General features: G+C 39.9%; 1 long non-coding RNA gene and 1 pseudogene across 1 annotated transcript in view; one reads left to right on the top strand and one right to left on the bottom strand.

Annotated features, from left to right (window-relative positions):
* Window positions 1-14969, top strand: part of LOC126018357 (uncharacterized) — a 112250-nt gene extending 97281 nt beyond the window's left edge. The window contains exon 3 of the long non-coding RNA XR_007498915.1: window positions 14956-14969. This is a non-coding gene — a long non-coding RNA (uncharacterized LOC126018357). The remainder of the gene's footprint in view (window positions 1-14955) is intronic.
* Window positions 8314-8452, bottom strand: LOC126019408 (uncharacterized; annotated as a pseudogene).
* Window positions 14970-20228: the final 5259 nt, after the last annotated feature.

Genomic DNA, 20228 nt, shown 5'->3' on the forward strand with positions numbered 1-20228 from the left:
TGTTGTCCCTCAGCTCAGTTCTATGAGTTAAAAAATTTCAGTTGGGAAACGTTGACTATTGACTATTGACTTAATCCTCAACAACATTGAAGGAGTCAGGTGACTCTGCAAATCCCATGGTCTTCTCTCAGGATCTTGCTTTTGTAGTCTGTTCTCTATGATAACCTCCATGCTGGACCCAAGACTAGAAGACTTCAGGGCAGAGGGAAGAAATGATGGAACAGTTACACAAGTAGAGTAGCAGCAACTAGGAGGAGGAAGATATATGATGTGATCCAGGAAGTACCGTGGAGTCTGTTTTCTCCAGTTTGAGGAGAATCCAACTTCAACTTGATTCCATTTAGGCTTCAATTTTTTAAAAACACAAGGCCTCTAATCTTGTGAGTTTGTAGGGATAGAAAGTTCCCAAGGATCTGAACCTTTCAATACTCAAGCCAGATAAGAATGGACAAATTAGGATGAATGGTCTTTGAATGATGAGACAAGGAGAATGAATACAATGACAGGTCTTGGGGCAGCTGGTTAGATGGGACCCAGAGTCCCAGCAGCAGAAACACAGGAAAGAAAACAATTCTTGGGGTAAGTTGACAAAATTCTGTAGATCTCCTTGGGAGAAGCAGTTCCTTGAGTCATGACCCCTTAGGATGTCCAAGAAAGGAGATTTAGCTGATAGAAATAGAGATAGAGAACACCGATTCAGAGACATGAGGCCCTAGCCTGGAGAGAGAGGTGAGAAGGACTGAGCACAAAAAAAAGGAACTGTGTCCAGAGGACCACAGACAATCCTCTAGGTTCAAAGGTTCATAAGTCACGTCAAGGAGACGTATACCATGTGTAGACCTTTCTTTCCAAGCTTTAGTTTCCTTGCTCTCACCTAGGGACCTTCTTTCCTCAGGGCCTCTAGGTAAAGAACTCCACAATGGGAATGCATGGCCTTGTGCCAAATGCTTGGTATCAACATTCTAAGGCTGATAGTAGGCAAAATCTGTTAAGTGGCTCACCACTTACCACCCCCAGAATGTTCTGATATATATGTTAGTAGGAACTAGTCAACCATCTCATATAGCCTTAAAGAAACTACTTGAACAAGGGGTCATGATTTTCTAAAATTAGCATTTGAGGAGCACACACAGTTGCGTTTCAAGACTATTTTTTTCTCAAATGGAATGAAATTTCCTTTTATAATTTCACAATCTTATTGAAAGCATTTATATTGCCTTTGTATTTTTTCTTTATTTTTTAAAAGAATTTATAGATCTCCTGCCATCCCCAGAATTAACTTGGGTTAGAAGGTTACATAATGGATTCAATCAAGTTTCTTTTCAAATATAAAATCAATCTATGTACCATTTCAGCAAAAATGCCACCAACCTTACCTCCTTCAGATTATGTGGTACTTAACTAATTTCAAGTGATTTGTGGGATAGCTGTGAGAAACTTAGTCTGTGTATGGTTGAACACAGGACTCTGAAACTGCTGTCATGGTGCCAGATAATTGTGAGCTTTGTTCTTTCCAGTGCTTGTGCTCATCTCTCCTCTCTACCAGAGAGTATCTTCCCTTTTGTTCATGGTTTATTAGGCACTTCCCCATATTGGGCATTGTGCGAAGAAATTCCTGGTACATAGAAACTGAGAATCAGAAAATCATAGTCGAAAAGAAAACTGTGAGTGTTCTAGTTAGCTTTTGGATTGTGGTGGCTTTTAGTCATGTTCTGATGCTTCTAGGAGTAGTCTGTAGCCAGCCAGCTGTGATTCACACTGGGGCCACCACTTGTAAAGGAACTGAAGACTCTTTATATACCTTCTACTTGATTGATCTTCTTCTCAACTTGCACCCCTCTTCTTCCCCATGTTCCCCATTTTCCTCTTTCTCTACCTGCTCATTGATGGTAAATATCATCACCCTGGCATGATGGTGGTGATGGAGCCCATTTTCCATAAACCTACTTAACTCGTTTATTCAATCTCTGTGCCCTGGCTATCTTCTCTACTACCACCATTGCCACCATTGCCACCATTACACTGTTTGACTATTCTTGCTTGAGGAACACTTCCTCAGCTTCCCCCTCCTGCTTCCTGCAGATGTACCTCTTCCAGAGCTTCTCCTGCTTTGAAATCTTCATCCTGTTGGTCATGTCCTATGTCTGCTATGTTAATATCTGCCATCCACTGTCCCACCACTACCCTGTCCCACAAGAACAACACTGTATTTTGGTCAGTGCTTGGCTCACATTCATCCTCCTGAATATTTCTGAGGTAGTGCAAACTTTATTCATGATTTTTGACAATATCACCTATATCTGCCACCATTTTTGGCTGTGGTCCAGGCCTCCTACTCAGACATCACTCCATAGACCTTCATAGACTTTTTTTTTGTTGGGGGAGAGTTTGGAGGGACACACCCGGCAGTGCTCAGGGGTTACTCCTGGCTCTATGCTCAGAAATAGCGCCTGACAGGCACAGGGGACCATATGGAATGCTGGGATTTGAACCGCTGTTCCTTCTGCATGAAAGGCAAATGCCTTACCTCCATGCTATCTCTCCAGCCCCTTCATGGACTTTCTTATCACCATGCTGGTATCCTTCCTTCTCTTTCTCCTGGTACCACTCTCTTCCACATTCTGGCCTCCATGCCTTGAATCCTCTCCCAAACATGACATTCTTAAGCCTTCTCCATCTGCAGCTCTCATCTTCTGGTGGTTGGCACCTACTATCTACAGTCATTCATCACAATTGATTACGTAGCCACAGGACTGACCTGCTGCACGACATCCACATGATGGGCAATGTGGTATACACTATTCTCACACCTGTTTCAACTACCTTATCAATACCTTGAGAAACAAGGGTGTTAAAGCAGTCATAATCAAAATGGCATGTTCCTGAGACCCAGGGAATTATGGTGGCTTTTAATCCTCAGATATAGTTCTGTGCCTAGGATTAGTGTATCAGGACAAAGATCATCATCAAAAGGTTTTTGGAAGGAAAGAATGACTTATAGAAGGGCCAAAAATACACCATTGGTTCTTCCAATTCCATTAGTGATAGGTTAAATTCTAGAATCAGCTCTTCTGTGGAGAGATATAAAAATGCCAGCTAAAAATAAAAAAGTATCTTCTTAATAGTAGCATAGATTTTTCTGTATGTTAAAGCTAAAATGGCAATAAAGATGAGAACAGAAAAGTGAGTTATTAATACATAGGTAGACATATAGATCAATGAAACAAAATGGAGAGCCCTAAAGCAACCCTTAAATGTATGGACAATTGATATATGAAGGAGACACCCTGCTAATCAGTAAGGAGGAGGAATATGTAATAAATGGTTTTAGAACACTCAGGTATCCTATGTCAAAAATATAATTGTCCCTTATCTCAAGCTGACACAAAACTATAGGAGACTATAGCCTTATTTTGGCATGGGAAAGTATTTCTTAAATAAGGTTTAAAAATGACTCTAGGCATGAAAAAATGGAAATTGGCTTTAAAAAGTAGAACTCCTGTTTTTCTTACATCCCAAAATAGTAGAAAGTCAAGCTACAGAACAAAAGAAGCATTATTTTCAATGCATAGAAAAGATACAGCATTCATAACCAAAATTTACAGAGAATGGCTTCACATCAATACCAGAAAGGTAGCAAAGTCATTAGGAAAATAAAGGAGTAAAAAAGTCCAATCAATATAAGAAAATGTGTTCATAAAATGTGAGTTCAAATAGCAATAATGAGTAGATCTTGCTAAAAAACCATTCAGACAGACAAAAATATGTGTCTGGTGCTATTCTGAATGGTGAGGATATAGATCAATGGTGCACACATATACTGATTGTGGGACCATTCATTGCACTGGAAAAGCATTTTAATAAATACCATTATACCATCACTTTTTTAACATGTGAAATATTCATATGCTCCACGGTCTAGCATTGCAATATTTTTCTAATTAGTAAAAATTATTAATAAATAAAAACTATTAATAAATAAATACTAGGAGGCCAGAATACTAGTGCAGAGGGTAGGGCATTTGCACACAGCTGATGACACAGGTTCAATCATTGGCATCCATATGGTCTCCTGAGCACCATCAAGAATCATTCCTGGGCCCGGAGAGATAGCACAGCGGCATTTGCCTCGCAAGCAGCCGATCCAGGACCAAAGGTGGTTGGTTCGAAACCCGGTGTCCCATATGGTCCCCCGTGCCTACCAGGAGCTACTTCTGAGCAGACAGCCAGGAGTAACCCCTGAGCACCGCTGGGTGTGGCCCCCCCCAAAAATAGAATAATTCCTGAGTGCAGAGTCAGGTATAACCACAGGTGGAGCCCAAATCCTCCCCAAAATACTAGGATAATAAACCAGGAAAGATCTTCACATAGTTCTAAGCAAAAGAATGGATTCAAACAAGTTATACAGTCTATATAATTCCAAGTTATATAGATTTTAGATAAAGCTGCACTATTTTTATTAAAGATATCAGACATGCTGTTTATTACAAAAATTCAGCATCATGATTAGTTCTGTAGAGGAGGGCTATAATCAGACTTATCCAGAGGCTTACTATTTGATGTCAATATTATAACCACCCAGCTGATGAAGACATAGGTGATTGTTTATAATTACCGCAAACAGTTTATTTGTGATCTAGACTTTTCTGTACCATAGGACTATTATATTTTCAGCAAATTCCTACAAGGTATCCATCTATTTGGGTGGGGACTACCATGGTCCAAATCTTTATTCGTTTCAAATCTTTCACTTTCTTTTGGGCAGGAACCATCATGGCCCAAATCTTCATTTGGTTCAAATCTTGCAGTCATAATGAATGATAATGCTGTTTTTCATGTTCACAGCAGGCATCAAACACCCGGATACAATTTTTTGATTGGATGCATTCATGTCAGAAGCCCTACTGAGCACTTGAGAGGTGCTAGACCATGCAATAAAAACTAGAGACTCAAAGATAAATCAGGGCAGTCACTGCCCTCAATTTGCTCACACTCTAGAGAGGGAGACAGACATGACCAGAAATAGTGCAGTGTGGTTAGTGCTGCCTTAGAGGGAAATATGGGAGATGGTGGGAACACGGAAGATGAGATTTAATTCAAGGTAAAAATGCCGTGTAGGGGCTCATGTACAGTGGATAAGACTTTTGTCTGGCACATAGCTTTTGTGGATTTGATCAACTGCACCCCATATGGTCTCCTGAGCCCACAAGAAATCTCTGAGCTGACAGCCCTGAGATTAGCTGGATGTGGCCTTCCATAAGCAGGTTTCTCCTATGGTACCTACTTACTGTAGAGCCTTGCTAATTCTTCAGTTCAAGTAGGAGATTGAATAGAAGTTCTGAGCTATTCATCAGTCTTTGTTCCAGAACTGTACAGGATATGGTGGTATCTGATTCTGTCCACTAGGAGGGACTGGCTATTAGCATGGACACTCTTTCTAGATCTCCCCACCTTCACCACGTTTGGGCTGGAGAGATGGCTCAAAAGGCTGGAACACGTGCTTTGCATGCAGGAAGGTCAGGCTCAATCCTGGAGCTGTGATGAATCCTCCGAAACACCACCAAGAATGACTCCTAATCTCTAGCTTCAAAACAACCTCCCCCCAAAAAATGAAATGAAGTTAAACCAAAAAGGATTCAAACTCAGTTCCCTTCAGGAGTCACATAATGCCCTTCAAACATTGCAGAAAAGAGAAAAAATTCTCAGAGAAGTAAACAGAGAAGCAGTGGCATTATTGTGGCATATGTGAAAGAGAAGATCCTTCTTAGCAAAATTGGATGAAAGGGTCTGCAAATAGTCATGAGCATCCTCATTTACTGTTTTATTGGGAGGAAGTTCTTTGTTTATGGGTCACATTTAGCTATTCTCAGGCCTTTTCCTGGCTCTGTGCTCAGAGATCACTCATATACAACTTTTAAAGTCACCAAAATAACAACTTTAAGTCAAAATAATGAAATAAGTCATATTTTGTAAATTCTAATCTTAATTCCTTCTCCTTTTAAATAAATACCCCTTTTAAATAACAAGCCACTTTTATATTTTTCCATTTCACTACCAATGGATGCGTATATTTACATATATTTGTATATCATACATATATGACACATTTTATATTTATGTATCATATAGAAGCACGAATATTGTGTACAAAAACATTTCACCATAGCCATATTTCCTTTCACATTTCATGTGAGAAACAGTAGCATATTGGAGTCCGTTCTGCACCTTAATTTTCAAATCTAAGTAGAAGCTCACAGAGCTAGTTTTCTTTATGATGAAAACAAAAGTAACTAATATCTATGTGTGCACTGGTAAAAAGAGTCCTATTGGTTAAGGGGTCTATGGTTGGATGATGGGCTTTAGGTGTTTACTAGGGGGAATAGGTGAGAACATGGAGTAGGAGGCCCAATAGTGGGTGTGGGAGATAGGCCTTGGGATTTCTCTTCTTATTGATAAGTGGGACAATTGAAGATAGGTGAAAAGGTGTGAAAGTTACATGCAGGAGAGAAGGGAACCAAACAAGGACTTACAGGATGGCTCCAGTCAGCATTAAGGTGCAGTTATTGCCTGCAGAACCCCCATATTGAACTCAGATAAACACAAATCTGCAAAATACCTCATTAAAATTGATCTCACTCTCACCTAAGAGAACAGAGCTCACCTCTAGTCATAGTATGTATGATGAATGACTCTATGGTCCAATTTCTATTGATTCTCCTTAACAGGGAGTTTTGTTTTTAAAATCAAATGTGGGATGGTGGCCAAAACCCAGTTGGTTTATAGACAGTTAAAACCTAACGATTTTACTTAATCATTTATTTATCCTCAGAAATAGCTGCTTAAACTTCTTGTCAAAAAGTAAAAGTTGCTCACAAAATAACTCTAAGTTTTATTCATCTGTAGAGGACAGATATTATGAACCTACTAAACACCATAGTTTATAGCTCGATGTTACTGGGAAGGACTGGAGAGAAAATACAGTGGGTTGGGCACATGTCTTGCAGGTGGCAGACCCACATTTGATTACGGGCATCTCAAATGTTCCTCTGAGCATCACCAAAAGTATTTTTGACTATAGAGCCAGGAATAAACCTTGAGCACCACCAAGTGTGAGCCAAAAACAAACAAAAAATCAATATTAATGGGAAGAAGGGAAGAAGAAAAATTAAGCAACAAAGCTCAAGATTTCAAAAACTAGCTTAGAACAGATCTAAAGCCAATTAAATTATAGGACTCTGAGCAAAACGTCTATCAGCACACACTATGAACATACTCGGTAGGGTCAGAGGAAGCGTGCAGAAGTTAGAGCATCTTCCTTAAGAGCATGTAGTCATGGGTCCAAACTCTTGGTGCCCCACATGTAAGCATGATGCTTGCAACTCTGTGAATCCTGAAGCACAAAGCAATTTACAATTGTACCACAATCAGGTGTAGATAAACAATATAAGAAGGGGTGGGGCACTCGGATGATTGTACAAGTAGCACAAACTGATATGACACCCTAAGCAAGCACCCCAGCTACAAAAATGTGGGAACACCATAGCCAGGCATGTATGCGACCCACAGACATCTCAACAACAGCTACTGAAATAATAACAACATAAAGGAAAAGGGGAGGTGGGGAGAGAATAAAAACAAATATATATAATATATATGAACATATTTTGGGCCACACCCAGTGATACTCAGGAATTACTACTGGTTCTGCACACAGGGATCACTCCTTGCAGTACTCAGGGATATGGGATGCTGGGAATTAAAATCAGGTTGGTTGTGTAAGGCAATACACACAAGGGCTCTAACTCAAAGAATTTGTTTTTGTTTTTTTGTTTTGTTTGGGGAGGCATTACACCCCGTGGTGCTCAGCAGTTACTCCTGCCTACGCGCTCAGAAATCCACCTGGCAGGCATGGGGTATAATATGGAATGCCAGGATTTGAACCACTGAACGTCCTGGATCAGCTGTCTCTGTGGCCCCAAAAGAATTATTTTTTTAAAGAAAATACTGGTATAGTCATGAGATTATGGTTACATTACCAAAAATGTTATTGATGATTTCCTCTGTTAATTAATGTATTCTTGATTATATATGAACAACATAAACTAAAATTTTATCTTGAGCTATTTATTTATTTTTCAAGTATTTCTCTTTCTTTCTCAATAGTTTTGGAATATTTTTTGTTCTCCCCTACATTATCTCCAAATATATTCCCAGAATTATCTACATAACTGTAACTATTTTCACACTCAAATATTCCAAGATAACTAATCTATTTTCACTCTCAAATATTCCAGGCTTTCTTTTTTTTTTTGCCCACCCCCATTCACAATACAGACCAGGCAAAGGGCCTAGTTTGAGGTGTATATGGGGAGCATTTACTGTACCTACCCCTACCTCCTCTTTCTATACAGTCAGTGTAAAGAACACAGCCTGTGGTAAGCATTGGGAGGCCTGAAAAAAAAAATTCACCAGTGTAACATTCCCATCACCAATATCCCAAGTGTCCCTTCCTCTCCACCAGGCTTTCTAAAGAAGCTCTTTTTATTGTTTCTAAATGAATTTCTAAACTAGCCCCTTTTATATTGTTTTCTTTTAAATAACCAGCCCAATTTTTAATAAATCATCCAGTAGTAGAATCAAAGTTTGACTACTGAACACTATTTCTATAAACATATGGATATTAAATAACACACCCTCAAACTTCCACTCAAAAATTACAAAAGAAATCAGAAAATGTATTGAGATAACTGAAATATAAACAGCATACAGGACTTTTGGAATAGGGTAATACTGTACTTAAAGAGAAACTGATAGGTGTAAATGTCTGATCGAAAAGAAAACATCTAATCAAAAATATCATTTGAACGTGAAGAAACTAGAAGAAGTAAATACAAAGGAATCAGTAAACACAATAACAAAAAAGATTAGAATGAAAACAAGTGAAAAGATTTTAGAAGAAAATCTATAAAACCAACATTTTAGAAGTCAAGGATTTTAGAAGTCAAGGCCAAGCCTTTCAGTTGACTGATCAAGATCAAAAGAAAGAAGATTCCACTTAACTGAAATAGACAATGAACACAAGGGCATAACTACTAGCTATAGGAAAATAAATAAGAAATAGCAAAGGACAAGAGTATCAGAAACAAGATCACTAGTTCCATTATGTTGCCAATGAATATAAGAAGCCATCTTTCTTTTTTTTTTTCTTTTTTTTTCTTTTATTTAAACACCTTGATTACATACATGATTGTGTTTGGGTTTCAGTCATGTAAAGAACACCACCCATCACCAGTGCAACATTCCCATCACCAATGTAAGAAACCATCTTTCAAGGAGTTGGGGGTAAATATGAAAATGAAAGGTTGAACTTTCAGGGTGGGAGTAGGTAGGGATTGACTAGCTCATCTGGGTGAGCAACTATGGCTCAGGGAAAGAAGCTATTGCTGGTTGCCTTTCACCCAAGCCAGCTTTCAGGAATATATATGTGTACGTGTGTGCACGTATGCATGTGTGTGTTCACACACAGCCCTTTCAGGAAGCCATCAAAGTGTGTGTGAAACCAGTTCTGCTGATTATTTGTTACAGTGGACATAGACCAACCCGTTATTTCTTAGAAGCATGAGAACATTTTTATTCTTAGAGGTAATAAAATAAATTTTATTTCCTCCCATAATGCTGTCATTATAAGTCTTAGAATGTTGGCTTTCTCCGCAGAAATCGCAGCCAACAGTTTAGCTCTCCTATTTAGGTTCATTTCCCTTAGCAAAACAGAATAAAATTAGAAATGCAAAAGGCACCAGAAGTCTGGGGTTTTGTTTGTTTTCTCCTACTTACTGCAATTCTACCAACTGTTGCTCTCCATCTGGGCTCTTTTGGCCCAGCTACCCAAGTCTCTTAATTAGCCCCATTCATAACAGCCCTGAAAGCTGTTAGCCATTTTCAGGCTGCCAAAATCTGGTTCTGAATGTTTATTAAGGAGCAATGGCTGAGAAACCGGAAATGGAAAAAAATGCACCAAAAACCCTGGTGATTCAGCAGGATTCTTTAAGATTTGCTTTAGCCTTAAGTATCTTTAGCTCATCTTTCCCAGAAATGGCTTCTGCATTTACCTAGATGACACTAAAGCAAAGATCAAATAGACACATTTAACCAAGAGAAATTTTTTTCTCTTCCATGGGAGGAGTATATCAGGAGAAAAGACAAGGTGTTCTTGTTTGCTATTCAGAGAAGTTTCCCAAACCATTTTTGTTTTCCTTGGGAAACTCATGAGTTTAGATGGAGCTACAGCCTCTGCTATACCTTCTCGGGTTTTTTTGTTTGTTTGTTTGTTTTCATTTGCTTCTCAAAGTTTGGTTCTCAGCTGCCCAGGATTTCTTCTTCCTTCCTCCTGCAATGTGACTTTAATTAACAGAAATCTATTCTAAGTTTCTCTGTGAGCAAAAATGAAAGGCTCATGGTCTACCTTACCCTAGGTCAGGGCAGCATCATTGGTGCTGGTGTAACTGGGATGAGTCATTTCTTTGACTCAGGAGCTCACATCCTATCCCCGTCAACTACTACATCTGGTTCCTGCCTGTGGTGTGTGATCCTATTCTATTTTATTTATTTTAAAGTTTTTTTTTTTTTTTTGGTTTTTGGGCCACACCCGGCAGTGCTCAGGGGTTACTCCTGGCTGTCTGCTCAGAAATAGCTCCTGGCAGGCACAGGGGACCATATGGGACACCGGGATTCGAACCAACCACCTTTGGTCCTGGATCGGCTGCTTGCAAGGCAAACGCCGCTGTGCTATCTCTCCGGGCCCCTATTTTAAAGTTTTATTGTAGTTAGGTAACATGGCTCCAAAGTTTTCATATTTATGGTTTTGTTGTACAAAGTTCTGAACCAACAATGTGTCTAAGACCCTCTACCAAAGGGTCTTATCACTCATAGCCAAAGGAGGTGTGAATATGTGATCACTGGACACATGTGTCAGTGCTGTACAGATATGTGTTGCCATTATACACAGTGCCTAAGTACATGTCACCCACATCTTCCACTCTTGAAATGTGTACTTTTCTACTTTCACTCTGGGATGTGTACAGGGGGCCTCTCCACTGCTGGTGAAGGCTGCCAGAACACCTGTGTGTTGCCAGCCCATTCACTTGGTATCTGCACACACAAGTCACGTTGTGCATCACCCCTCCTGAGATGTGGACTTTCCTACTTTAATACTGGGATGTACACTGATGCTCTTGGCTGGCTTTGGAGCCTTCATTCTCACTTGAGAGCATTTACTCTTTCCCTTTCCCGTTCTCGCCCTCCCCTTCTGCAGTACTTCCAAATAAAACCTGTTTTTACTTCACTGCCTTCTCCTGAAATTCTTTTCTGTGAGACAAGGCAATGAACCTGAAAGGCTTGGGTAAGGTCTGGGACTGACTTTGCTTTTGATGCCAGTTGGGGGGGGTGTCCTCGGGTGACTCATGTGAAGTGGGAAGGAGAGAGACAGGAGCTGCAGAAGCCCCAGAAGGAACTCTGTTTCTTTCTCTCTACCCACCTCTACCATCCAGGAAAGTGGTTAGGGAGATCTAGGATTGATAAGCTCTCTAGTGAGCCACTGCAAGACATGGACACCAAGTCCGGCCAGTCACCTGTTCTGCTGAGCACACACATGCCTTTGCTTTCACACACACATACACACACACACACACACACACACACACACAAACCATCACACACCATCAAACACATACAAATGCTCAAAAGGCATGCAAGGCACATAGAAAATCTGGGAAAGGAGAGACATTACTCTACAAGGTGCTGGTTTGATGAAAAAATTTACAAAGAGGGTGAAAGACTTAATCCCTACCACCTGGACTCAGGCTGGAGCAAGGAATTGCCCTTTGTAGGAAAAGGAAAAGATGTACTGAGGAAGGGGAGAGAGAGGATACGAAAGGGATAATGAGATGTTTGAACTGGGACAGTTCCATAGACTCACTCTTTTCTTCAACAAAATGTAAACAGAGCCTTAAAAGATTGTGGGTACACTGCTTCTCATAGCATAAAACTGGCCATCTCGGGAGGAGAGGATGGGTCAACCCCTTGCCACACTGAAGACGTTCTTGCTGCCTCCATTATTTAGAATCATTGATGGCCCTGTCTCATCACTGACTTTCTACAATTCCCTTTGGGACACCAATCTGACCACACTTCAGGTTTTTTGAGCTGATATCACCACAGCTTTTGAGTGCAGGCACTTCTCTTCATTCTTCCAGGATGCCTAACAACTATAACTACTCCCACAAACAGTCACCATGTATAAAATGGGCCTGCTCCATAGTCTCTGTTTTCCTGAACAAGATGTAAACTGAGTCTTGAAAGATTATGGGTTTACTGACCCATACACCAGAGCCTGCAAACTGAGTACATGGCACATGCCTCTAAAAATCATAGTATTTATTAATAGTGCTTTGTATTTGTATATACTTGTATAGTATTATTAATAGTGTTTTGGATTTCTGGACAACCTCATTTGTTTGATGCTATCATCCCTAAAGGAACACCTCAATTTAACAGGATGCATAGCTAACAAGAGCTTACTAAACCTTCTGCCATTGTATTCATGTCTTTATTGGAGGTACAACAATTTTCACAAATGTGCTTGTTACTGTATTTTTCCTTTTTCTATTGCTTTTTCTTCTCTTCCATTTTAATTTTTTCTTTTCATTTTTTAATAACCTTGTTTTCATTAATCTGGAAACAAATGTATTGTAATCAACTATGTCAAGTATGTAATGTGTTTTCTTTAAATAAACTTAAAAAAGAAAGTAACACATTCCAGGGAGAGTACAGGCTTCTCCAAAGGTGGAGATAGCCCCAGTAACTCATCCCAGAGTGAAAGTGTGAAAGTCCAGATCTCAGGAGGGAAGTTACAAAGAATATGTGCTCAGGCACCAAATAGTCAAGCAACAGATGTGCACAGCTCTCATTTGTTCCAAGTTAACTTTTATAGAATTTCTCCCAACCTGCTTCACATAGGGGTTTCTATCTAGGTATGTGTCCTGTTGCTAGGGTGGTTGTCAGGAGTAAAGTTGGGAGTAGTTGATGGTCTTCTTCGATAATTATTTCCTGCTTTTTGTTCCTAGAGGAACTTCTCTGGGGGTGAAGGGTGGGAGATGCTTCTCTGAGTCTGCAAGCACCAGTTAAAGGTCTTATTAGGCAGTAATGATTGGAGTAGCGTAAGGTCAGTGACAAAGAAACTCCTTCCTATCCTATCTCTTGGTTTTATTGCATGCCAAGCAATTTTATCATGTTCCAAGAATTCATTGGCAAGAGCAGGGGGGGGGGGAGGGAAGGAAAGGGCTTGCCTTCCCTACCTGCCTGCTCACTTCAAACCCACAAGGTCAGGAATAAATCCACTTTTGCATGAACAATTAATAATGTTTTTAATAGCAAAACTTAAACATAACTGAAATTATGAACAGGGATATTGCTAGAATTATGTGAAATTATAGCACTTGTCCTACCCATGACATGAATATTAAGTATTAGATAAAAAGAATGAAGTACAAAATGATTCATTTTGTTAAAAGAGAAACAAAGCCACACACATAAATCCTTGTCAGTGTACATACCCTGCTTTCACACACTGTTTCCTCCGGACTCTATATCCAACCCCCAATGACCACAAGGAGATGTTCAGTAATGCAAAAGCAAAGGAATTTATTCCAGCATGCTGGGGCTGCACCTCACACAAGGTGGAACCCAGGAGTGAGCTTGCAGGCTCACTCACTTTTTTTGTTTTGTTTTGTTTTGTTTTGTTTTGGGGAGGGGCCCACACCCGGCTGTGCTCAGGGGTTACTTCTGGCTGTCTGCTCAGAAATAGCTCCTGGCAGGCACGGAGGACCATATGGGACACCGGGATTCGAACCAACCTCCTTTGGTCCTGGATCAGCTGCTTGCAAGGCAAACGCTGCTGAGGCTCACTCACTTTTATAGGGAGATACAGGGGATTAAAAATTGGTTTACTAGAGAAGCAGAAAAGTTAAGCTGGCATCTTCAGGCCCCTGGATGTGTTTAGGTAAATTTATCAGTTCCTGTATTCTTGGTTATCTTTGATTTGCTCATCTGACCATTGCAGTATTTCCTGGAATGTACCCAAAAAGTACCAGGAACTAGCAGTTTTCCTGGTACCTAGTCACCTTTGATCAGGCTGACCTGTCATGGGAAAAAAAATCTGTTTTTATAGCCAAGTTCTTATAGCAGAGCAGGGTTACAGAAGTGAAACAGCAATGAGCAATAAGCACTACCCCATGTAAATCCTGTTCGCACAGGTCCTCACTCACAATCTAACAACACTCCCCCCCCAATACACACATACAAATGCTCAAAAGGCACATAAGAAACACAGCAAACCTGGTAAAAAAGAGACATTACTCTATAAAGTGGTAGTTTGATTAAAACTTTTTTAATGAAGATCAATTTATTTCTTGTGAAACTTACAGTATTATTCTGCAGATAGTTCACATGTTAGAAGTATGAATCATATATATATATATATATATATATATATATATATATATATATATATAGAGAGAGAGAGAGAGAGAGAGAGAGAGAGAGAGATTTGAAGCCTAAGGAGAGACTCAGACACACCCTGCCATGGCTACATTACCCTCTTTCCAATAAAGTTTTGTTAATTCTAAAAGCAGAGCTAATCACAGGTCAAAGTGCTGCTATTTTTATTTATTAAAATGCTAATTCTTACTTCTTTATATTTACTTTGTGGTAGCACTGGGCTACACAACTAAACCTTTCCTAAAACCTGTGCTGTAGGGGAGTATCTTTTATGCAGAAAGGAAATGAAGACTCACTGGGTAAAAAGGATTGATCCAACGTGGTCATAATGCAAAAAAGATAAAGTACTCCTAAACCATTTAGTCTATATTGTTTTTGTTGTTGTTGTTGTTGCTTTTTTAGGGGGCATGTTGGGCCACACCCACAATACTCAGGGCTTATTCCTGGCTCTGGACTCAGAGAACCCTTCTTGCAGGGATCACGGGACAGTTTCTTGCAAGGTGAGCACCCTGAAAACCATAGTCTAATAAGGTAGCAACTGTACAAAACGACTAAAATAGATTTTAGAATTACACAGTGTATATTTTGATTTATTTTCAAAATTAGACTGATCTTTAAACTAATGGTTTTTAATCAAAGCTGCCTTTATAAGAAGCATATAATGAATGCACTATTGTTTTAAGGCAATTAAGGTAAATGTGTGCCTGTGTGTTTTTGTATGATTGAACTCATTCATCATAACTCTAAACTAGTTAGAAATAATGCACATAACAAAATAGTATGGGGCTGGAGTGGTGGCACCGAGCAGTAAGGCATCTGCCTTGCTGGAGCTAGCCTAGGACGAACCACAGTTCGATTTCCTGGCCAGGAACGATTTCTGAGCACATAGCCAGGAGTAACCCCTGAGCATCACCGGGTTTGGCCCCAAAACAAACAAAAAAAACCCCAACAAAATAGTATGTAGGTATATCAGTTGTAAACAGAAACATTTAATTCAATAATCTGAATCAACCCCCTCAAACAATAACTAAAATAAATCACTTTGAATTGAAACCTTGGCTCTAGGACAAGCCCCCCAAGAGTCCTTTCTGGGTTTTAGGGAAAGTTCCTTCCTCCCCTAAATTCTGGTTTCCTCTCACATCAAAGAGCAGAAACAATGGATTTCTGCTACTCTCCCCCAAAGTTTTGAAGTAGAGGGAAAACAGGAATACAACTGTTCCATTTTAAGCAAGTTCTGAGACCCAGGAGGGTTTTCATTAGCAGCATACCCTAGGAAATCGTTCCCAGAGGTGGGTGTGGTGCTCCCAGAGGCCTTCATCTTGAAAGAGAGGCCCCAGTAGGTCCTGGCTCTGGGACATAAGGAGGCTGGTGCTCAGACTTTACATGGCCCTTTTCCAAGAGTGCTTCAATGCAGATCCTTCAACAAGAAGTGGACCAACTGGGCAGGTGAGCTTGCCTGAGAGTGGAGAACCAGAACTTGGCAAAGGCTGGGTTGAGCAGTTGAGCAGAAAGATTCAGGAAAGTCAGAATAAATGGAGCGGTGTGTGTGTGTGTGTGTGTGTGTGTGTGTGTGTGTGTGTGATTCAGGAAAGTCAGAATAAATGGAGCAGTGTGTGTGTGTGTGTGTGTGTGTGGAGGTTTAATTGGGTAACCAGGTATATACACCTGGTGTGTGAGTTGGGGATCCCGGAAGTGCACAAGGTCTGTGAGACCTTGGACCAGGCCCCCTGGAAAGCCAGGCAATGGCATATGGTGACAAGAGAGAGGTTGGATAATATTGTCAGAGATACTCACAGGCGGGCAAGGCTCACAGGAGCAAAGGAAATGTGAATATTTAACACAGCATCTGTCAAAATTGTAAAGTGGCAGAGCTAGAACGGAGACACAGCTGGTGAACCTCAACTTGACAATTCCCACAGATCCTGCTCGTTTTCTAATGATGAGGGAAATAGACCTCTGCCCGCATTTCAAACAGGCTAACACCAGAGAGCAGGAGCTACCAGGGGGCAGCTGAATCTGAGTGGTATGACATAACCATGGAATGCATTTGAGATGTCCTTGAGAGGGTCAGTCTCACTTTGTAACTGTGAAATGTACTTCCAATGTACTCATGCCCTTGAGCTAGTCTTTGCTATGCAAACAACATGCCTGAGAATTTCTGCCTTTGTACTCCTCCTGGAACCTGGTGCCTGCAAATGATCCATTCTCCATCAGATATTCTATAAAATGGAACTCAAGCTTTTTGGGAGATCCAGTCTTTGGAGCATAAGCTCAGCTGGGTCCACCAACATAATAAACCCGAGTTCTACAAATCACTCCAGAGTGGAGTGATTCAGGCTCACAGTGGGCTCCTTTTGAGAGTCCAGTTTCACTCTGTATTCCTGCTAAATATGAGGCCTTTGATCAACCACAGCTTTTTCTGATGCTCCGCCCCCTAAATGTCCCATCTGTATAATAAATGAATTAAACTAAGATGATTTAATCATTAATGGCTCCTCCAGTCAAGTTTTATGATTCTGCAGCAAAACAAGGCCAGCTGGGAAAGCCGGTTTTGGCTTCCATCTGGAGCATGGAGCTCCTGCAGAGGGTGGTGGCACATCATTAAGTAGAAGCAATCAGGCCGTCACAGCCCTGCAAAGTGCCACTGGTCTGGGGAAGCCATAGGATATAAATAGCCCAGAACAGTCCAGTGCAATCTTCACAATGACTAAGTAAAGCAAAGGAGCTGTCGAAACCCAGAAAAGAGGACTTTGAGTTAGTAAAGACCAGGCAAGGACTCTTGGAAGAGGGTATGCCGGAGCAAGATGCCCAGCTAAGCTTGTCATTTAACTAGAGTTGGAAGAAAAAAATGCTGAAAAAATAATGGCTTTGGATGCCAATGGGAATGTCATCTTCTCTTCTAAGAAATCCTATGACAGCTGGGTCCACTCCAGGATACCATATTGCATTTAATTATCATGTCTATAGTTGTCCAAGTTTCTTGTTTTTTCCTTAATTTTTGTGGTGGTGGTAGTGATGGTGGTGCTTAGATGTACTTACAGGTTATTTTTGGCTCTGCACCCAGGGATTACACCTGGCAGTGCATGAGGGACAGTGCCAGGGTGCCAGAGGAGAACTTAGGTTGACTATATGCAAGGCAAATACAACCTTACCAGCTGTACTATCGTTTCAGCTCTATCTTTCCTTATTTTTCTTTACCTTGACACTTTCGATGAACAATAGTAAACTCAATGCGCATACTAAATAAAAGAAACCAGTCTGAAAAAGCCTCCTATTTTAGAGTCTGAAATACTCAATTAATTGGAATATTTTTTATATTTTTGAACCTACAATGATATATTATTATTATGAAATTCTGGAAAATGCAAAAAAAATAAGAAAACATAAAGTGTATCAATACTTACCAGGGGAGCAATGACTAGGTGGCTCAAAGAATTTTTAGGGCCATGAAAATACACTGTTATAATATAATGGTGGATACATGAGCACTACACATTTGTTTAAAGTTAAACTTTAAACCCACAATTTAAAAAAGAGTGAATGCTAATATAAACTATGTTCTTTAATAATAATATATCATTGTAGGTTCAAAAATATAAAAAATATTCCAGTTAATTTGAAAAGTTATGTGCATATTTATGTCCATCTCAGAGCTGTTTATAATAGAAAGGATCTAGTACAGCAGGTAAGAAACTTGCCTTGCATGTGGCTGGCCTAGGTTTGATCCCTGGCATCCCTCTGGTCTCATGATCACTGCCAGGAGTGATCCCCAAGTGCAAAGCCAAGGGTTAACATTGAATACACTGGGCATGGCTCAAAAGCTACACACACACAAATACACAGACATGTGCACACACAAAAATAAAAAAGAAATTTATATGCCAACAATAGATGGATAGAGAAATTGTGGTATATATACACATAAGAAAAAAATAAAATCTTGCCTTTGCTACAACATGAAAGAGGTTAGGAAATGCCATGTTAAGTGAAATAAGTCAAAGGGAAACAACATATACTGTATGATTTCACTCATTTGTAATATAAAAAGAAGTAAAACAAAAGAATATGTGACATCTGATGGCAATAATCTCTTAGTCTTTAACTGATGGTATAGTTATAGAGGTTATAGTTATAAAACTGAGGTTATAAAGTGGGTATTCTGAGAAATATGGGACAAAGGGGAAGAGGTAGACTAGAAGTGACCTCAGTCTGGCACTCTGGTAGTGGTAGAACGGCAGTAATTTTTTTTTTTTTTGGTGGTTTTTGGGCCACACCCAGCAGTGCTCAGGGGTTACTCCTGGCTGTCTGCTCAGAAATCGCTCCTGGCAGGCATGGGGGACCATATGGGACACCGGGATTCGAACCAACCACCTTAGGTCCTGGATCGGCTGCTTGCAAGGCAAACACCGCTGTGCTATCTCTCCGGGCCCGAAGGGCAGTAATTTTGTGGAGCAAAATATATGAATGAAAATACTATTGTAACCGTGTTACTTCAACTACTAGTTTTCTTTGTACAGCTCCTTTACCTCTTTAGTTAAGTTGACTCCAAGATATTTGAGTTTGTGTAGCACTAATTTGAATGGGATTGTTTTTTTTAATGTCCATTTCTTTATCATTATTAATGTATAATAAGGCCATTGACTTTTATGTGTTAATTTTATAACCTGCCACTTTACTTATATGAATCTATTGTTTCTAGAAGCTTTTTGGTAGAGTCTTTAGGGTTTTATAAATATAGTATGTCATCTGCAAAGAGTGAGAGCTTGACTTCTTCCTTTCCTATCTGGATTCCCTTGATATATTTTTCTTACCTAATCGCTAGGGCAAGAACTTCCAGCACTATGTTGCATAGGAGTGGTGAGAAAAGGCAGTCTTGTATTGTATCATATTTTAGAGGAAAGGCTTTTAGTTTTTCTCCAGTGAGGATAAATCGTATTTGCCATTGGTTTGTGGTAGATGGCCTTGACTATATTGACAAAAGTTATTTTCATTCCCATCTTGATGAGAGTTTTTTGTTTTTTGTTTGTTTGTTTTGAGTCACACTCAGCAGCACTCAGGGGTTACTCCTGGCTCTACACTCAGAAATCACTCCTGGCAGGCTCGAGGGACCATATGGGATGCCGGGATTCAAACTACTGCCCTTCTGCATGTAAGGCAAATGCCCTACCTCCATGCTATCTCTTGATATCTCTTGATGGGTGTTGGACCTTATGAAATGCTTTCTCTGAATCTATTGATGTGATTTTTATTTTTTCTTGTTGTTGATATTGTGTATTATGTTGATTGCTTTACAGATGTTAAACTATCCTTGAATTCCTGAGATGAAACCTACTTGATCATGGTGAATGACCTTCTTGATGAGGCATTGGATCCTATTTGCCAGAATTTTGTTGAGGATCTTCGCATATGTGCTCCTCAGGGATATTTGGTCTGTATTTTTTTTTTTTTTGCAGCATCTCTGTCTGGTTTTGGTATCAAGGTAATATTAGCTTCATAAAAACTATTGGCGTGTGTTCCTGATTCTTCGATTTCATGAAAGAGCTTAAAATGATTGGTAGTAGTTCTTTTTAAAAGGTATAAAAGAATTCATTATTGAATTAATCTGGGCCTAAGCTTTTGTTTTGGGGAATACTTTTGATACTATTTTAATTTCCTCAGTAGTGATGGGTCTGTTT

Source organism: Suncus etruscus, chromosome 9, assembly GCF_024139225.1.
Source record: "Suncus etruscus isolate mSunEtr1 chromosome 9, mSunEtr1.pri.cur, whole genome shotgun sequence".
NCBI classification, from domain to species: Eukaryota; Metazoa; Chordata; class Mammalia; order Eulipotyphla; family Soricidae; genus Suncus; species Suncus etruscus.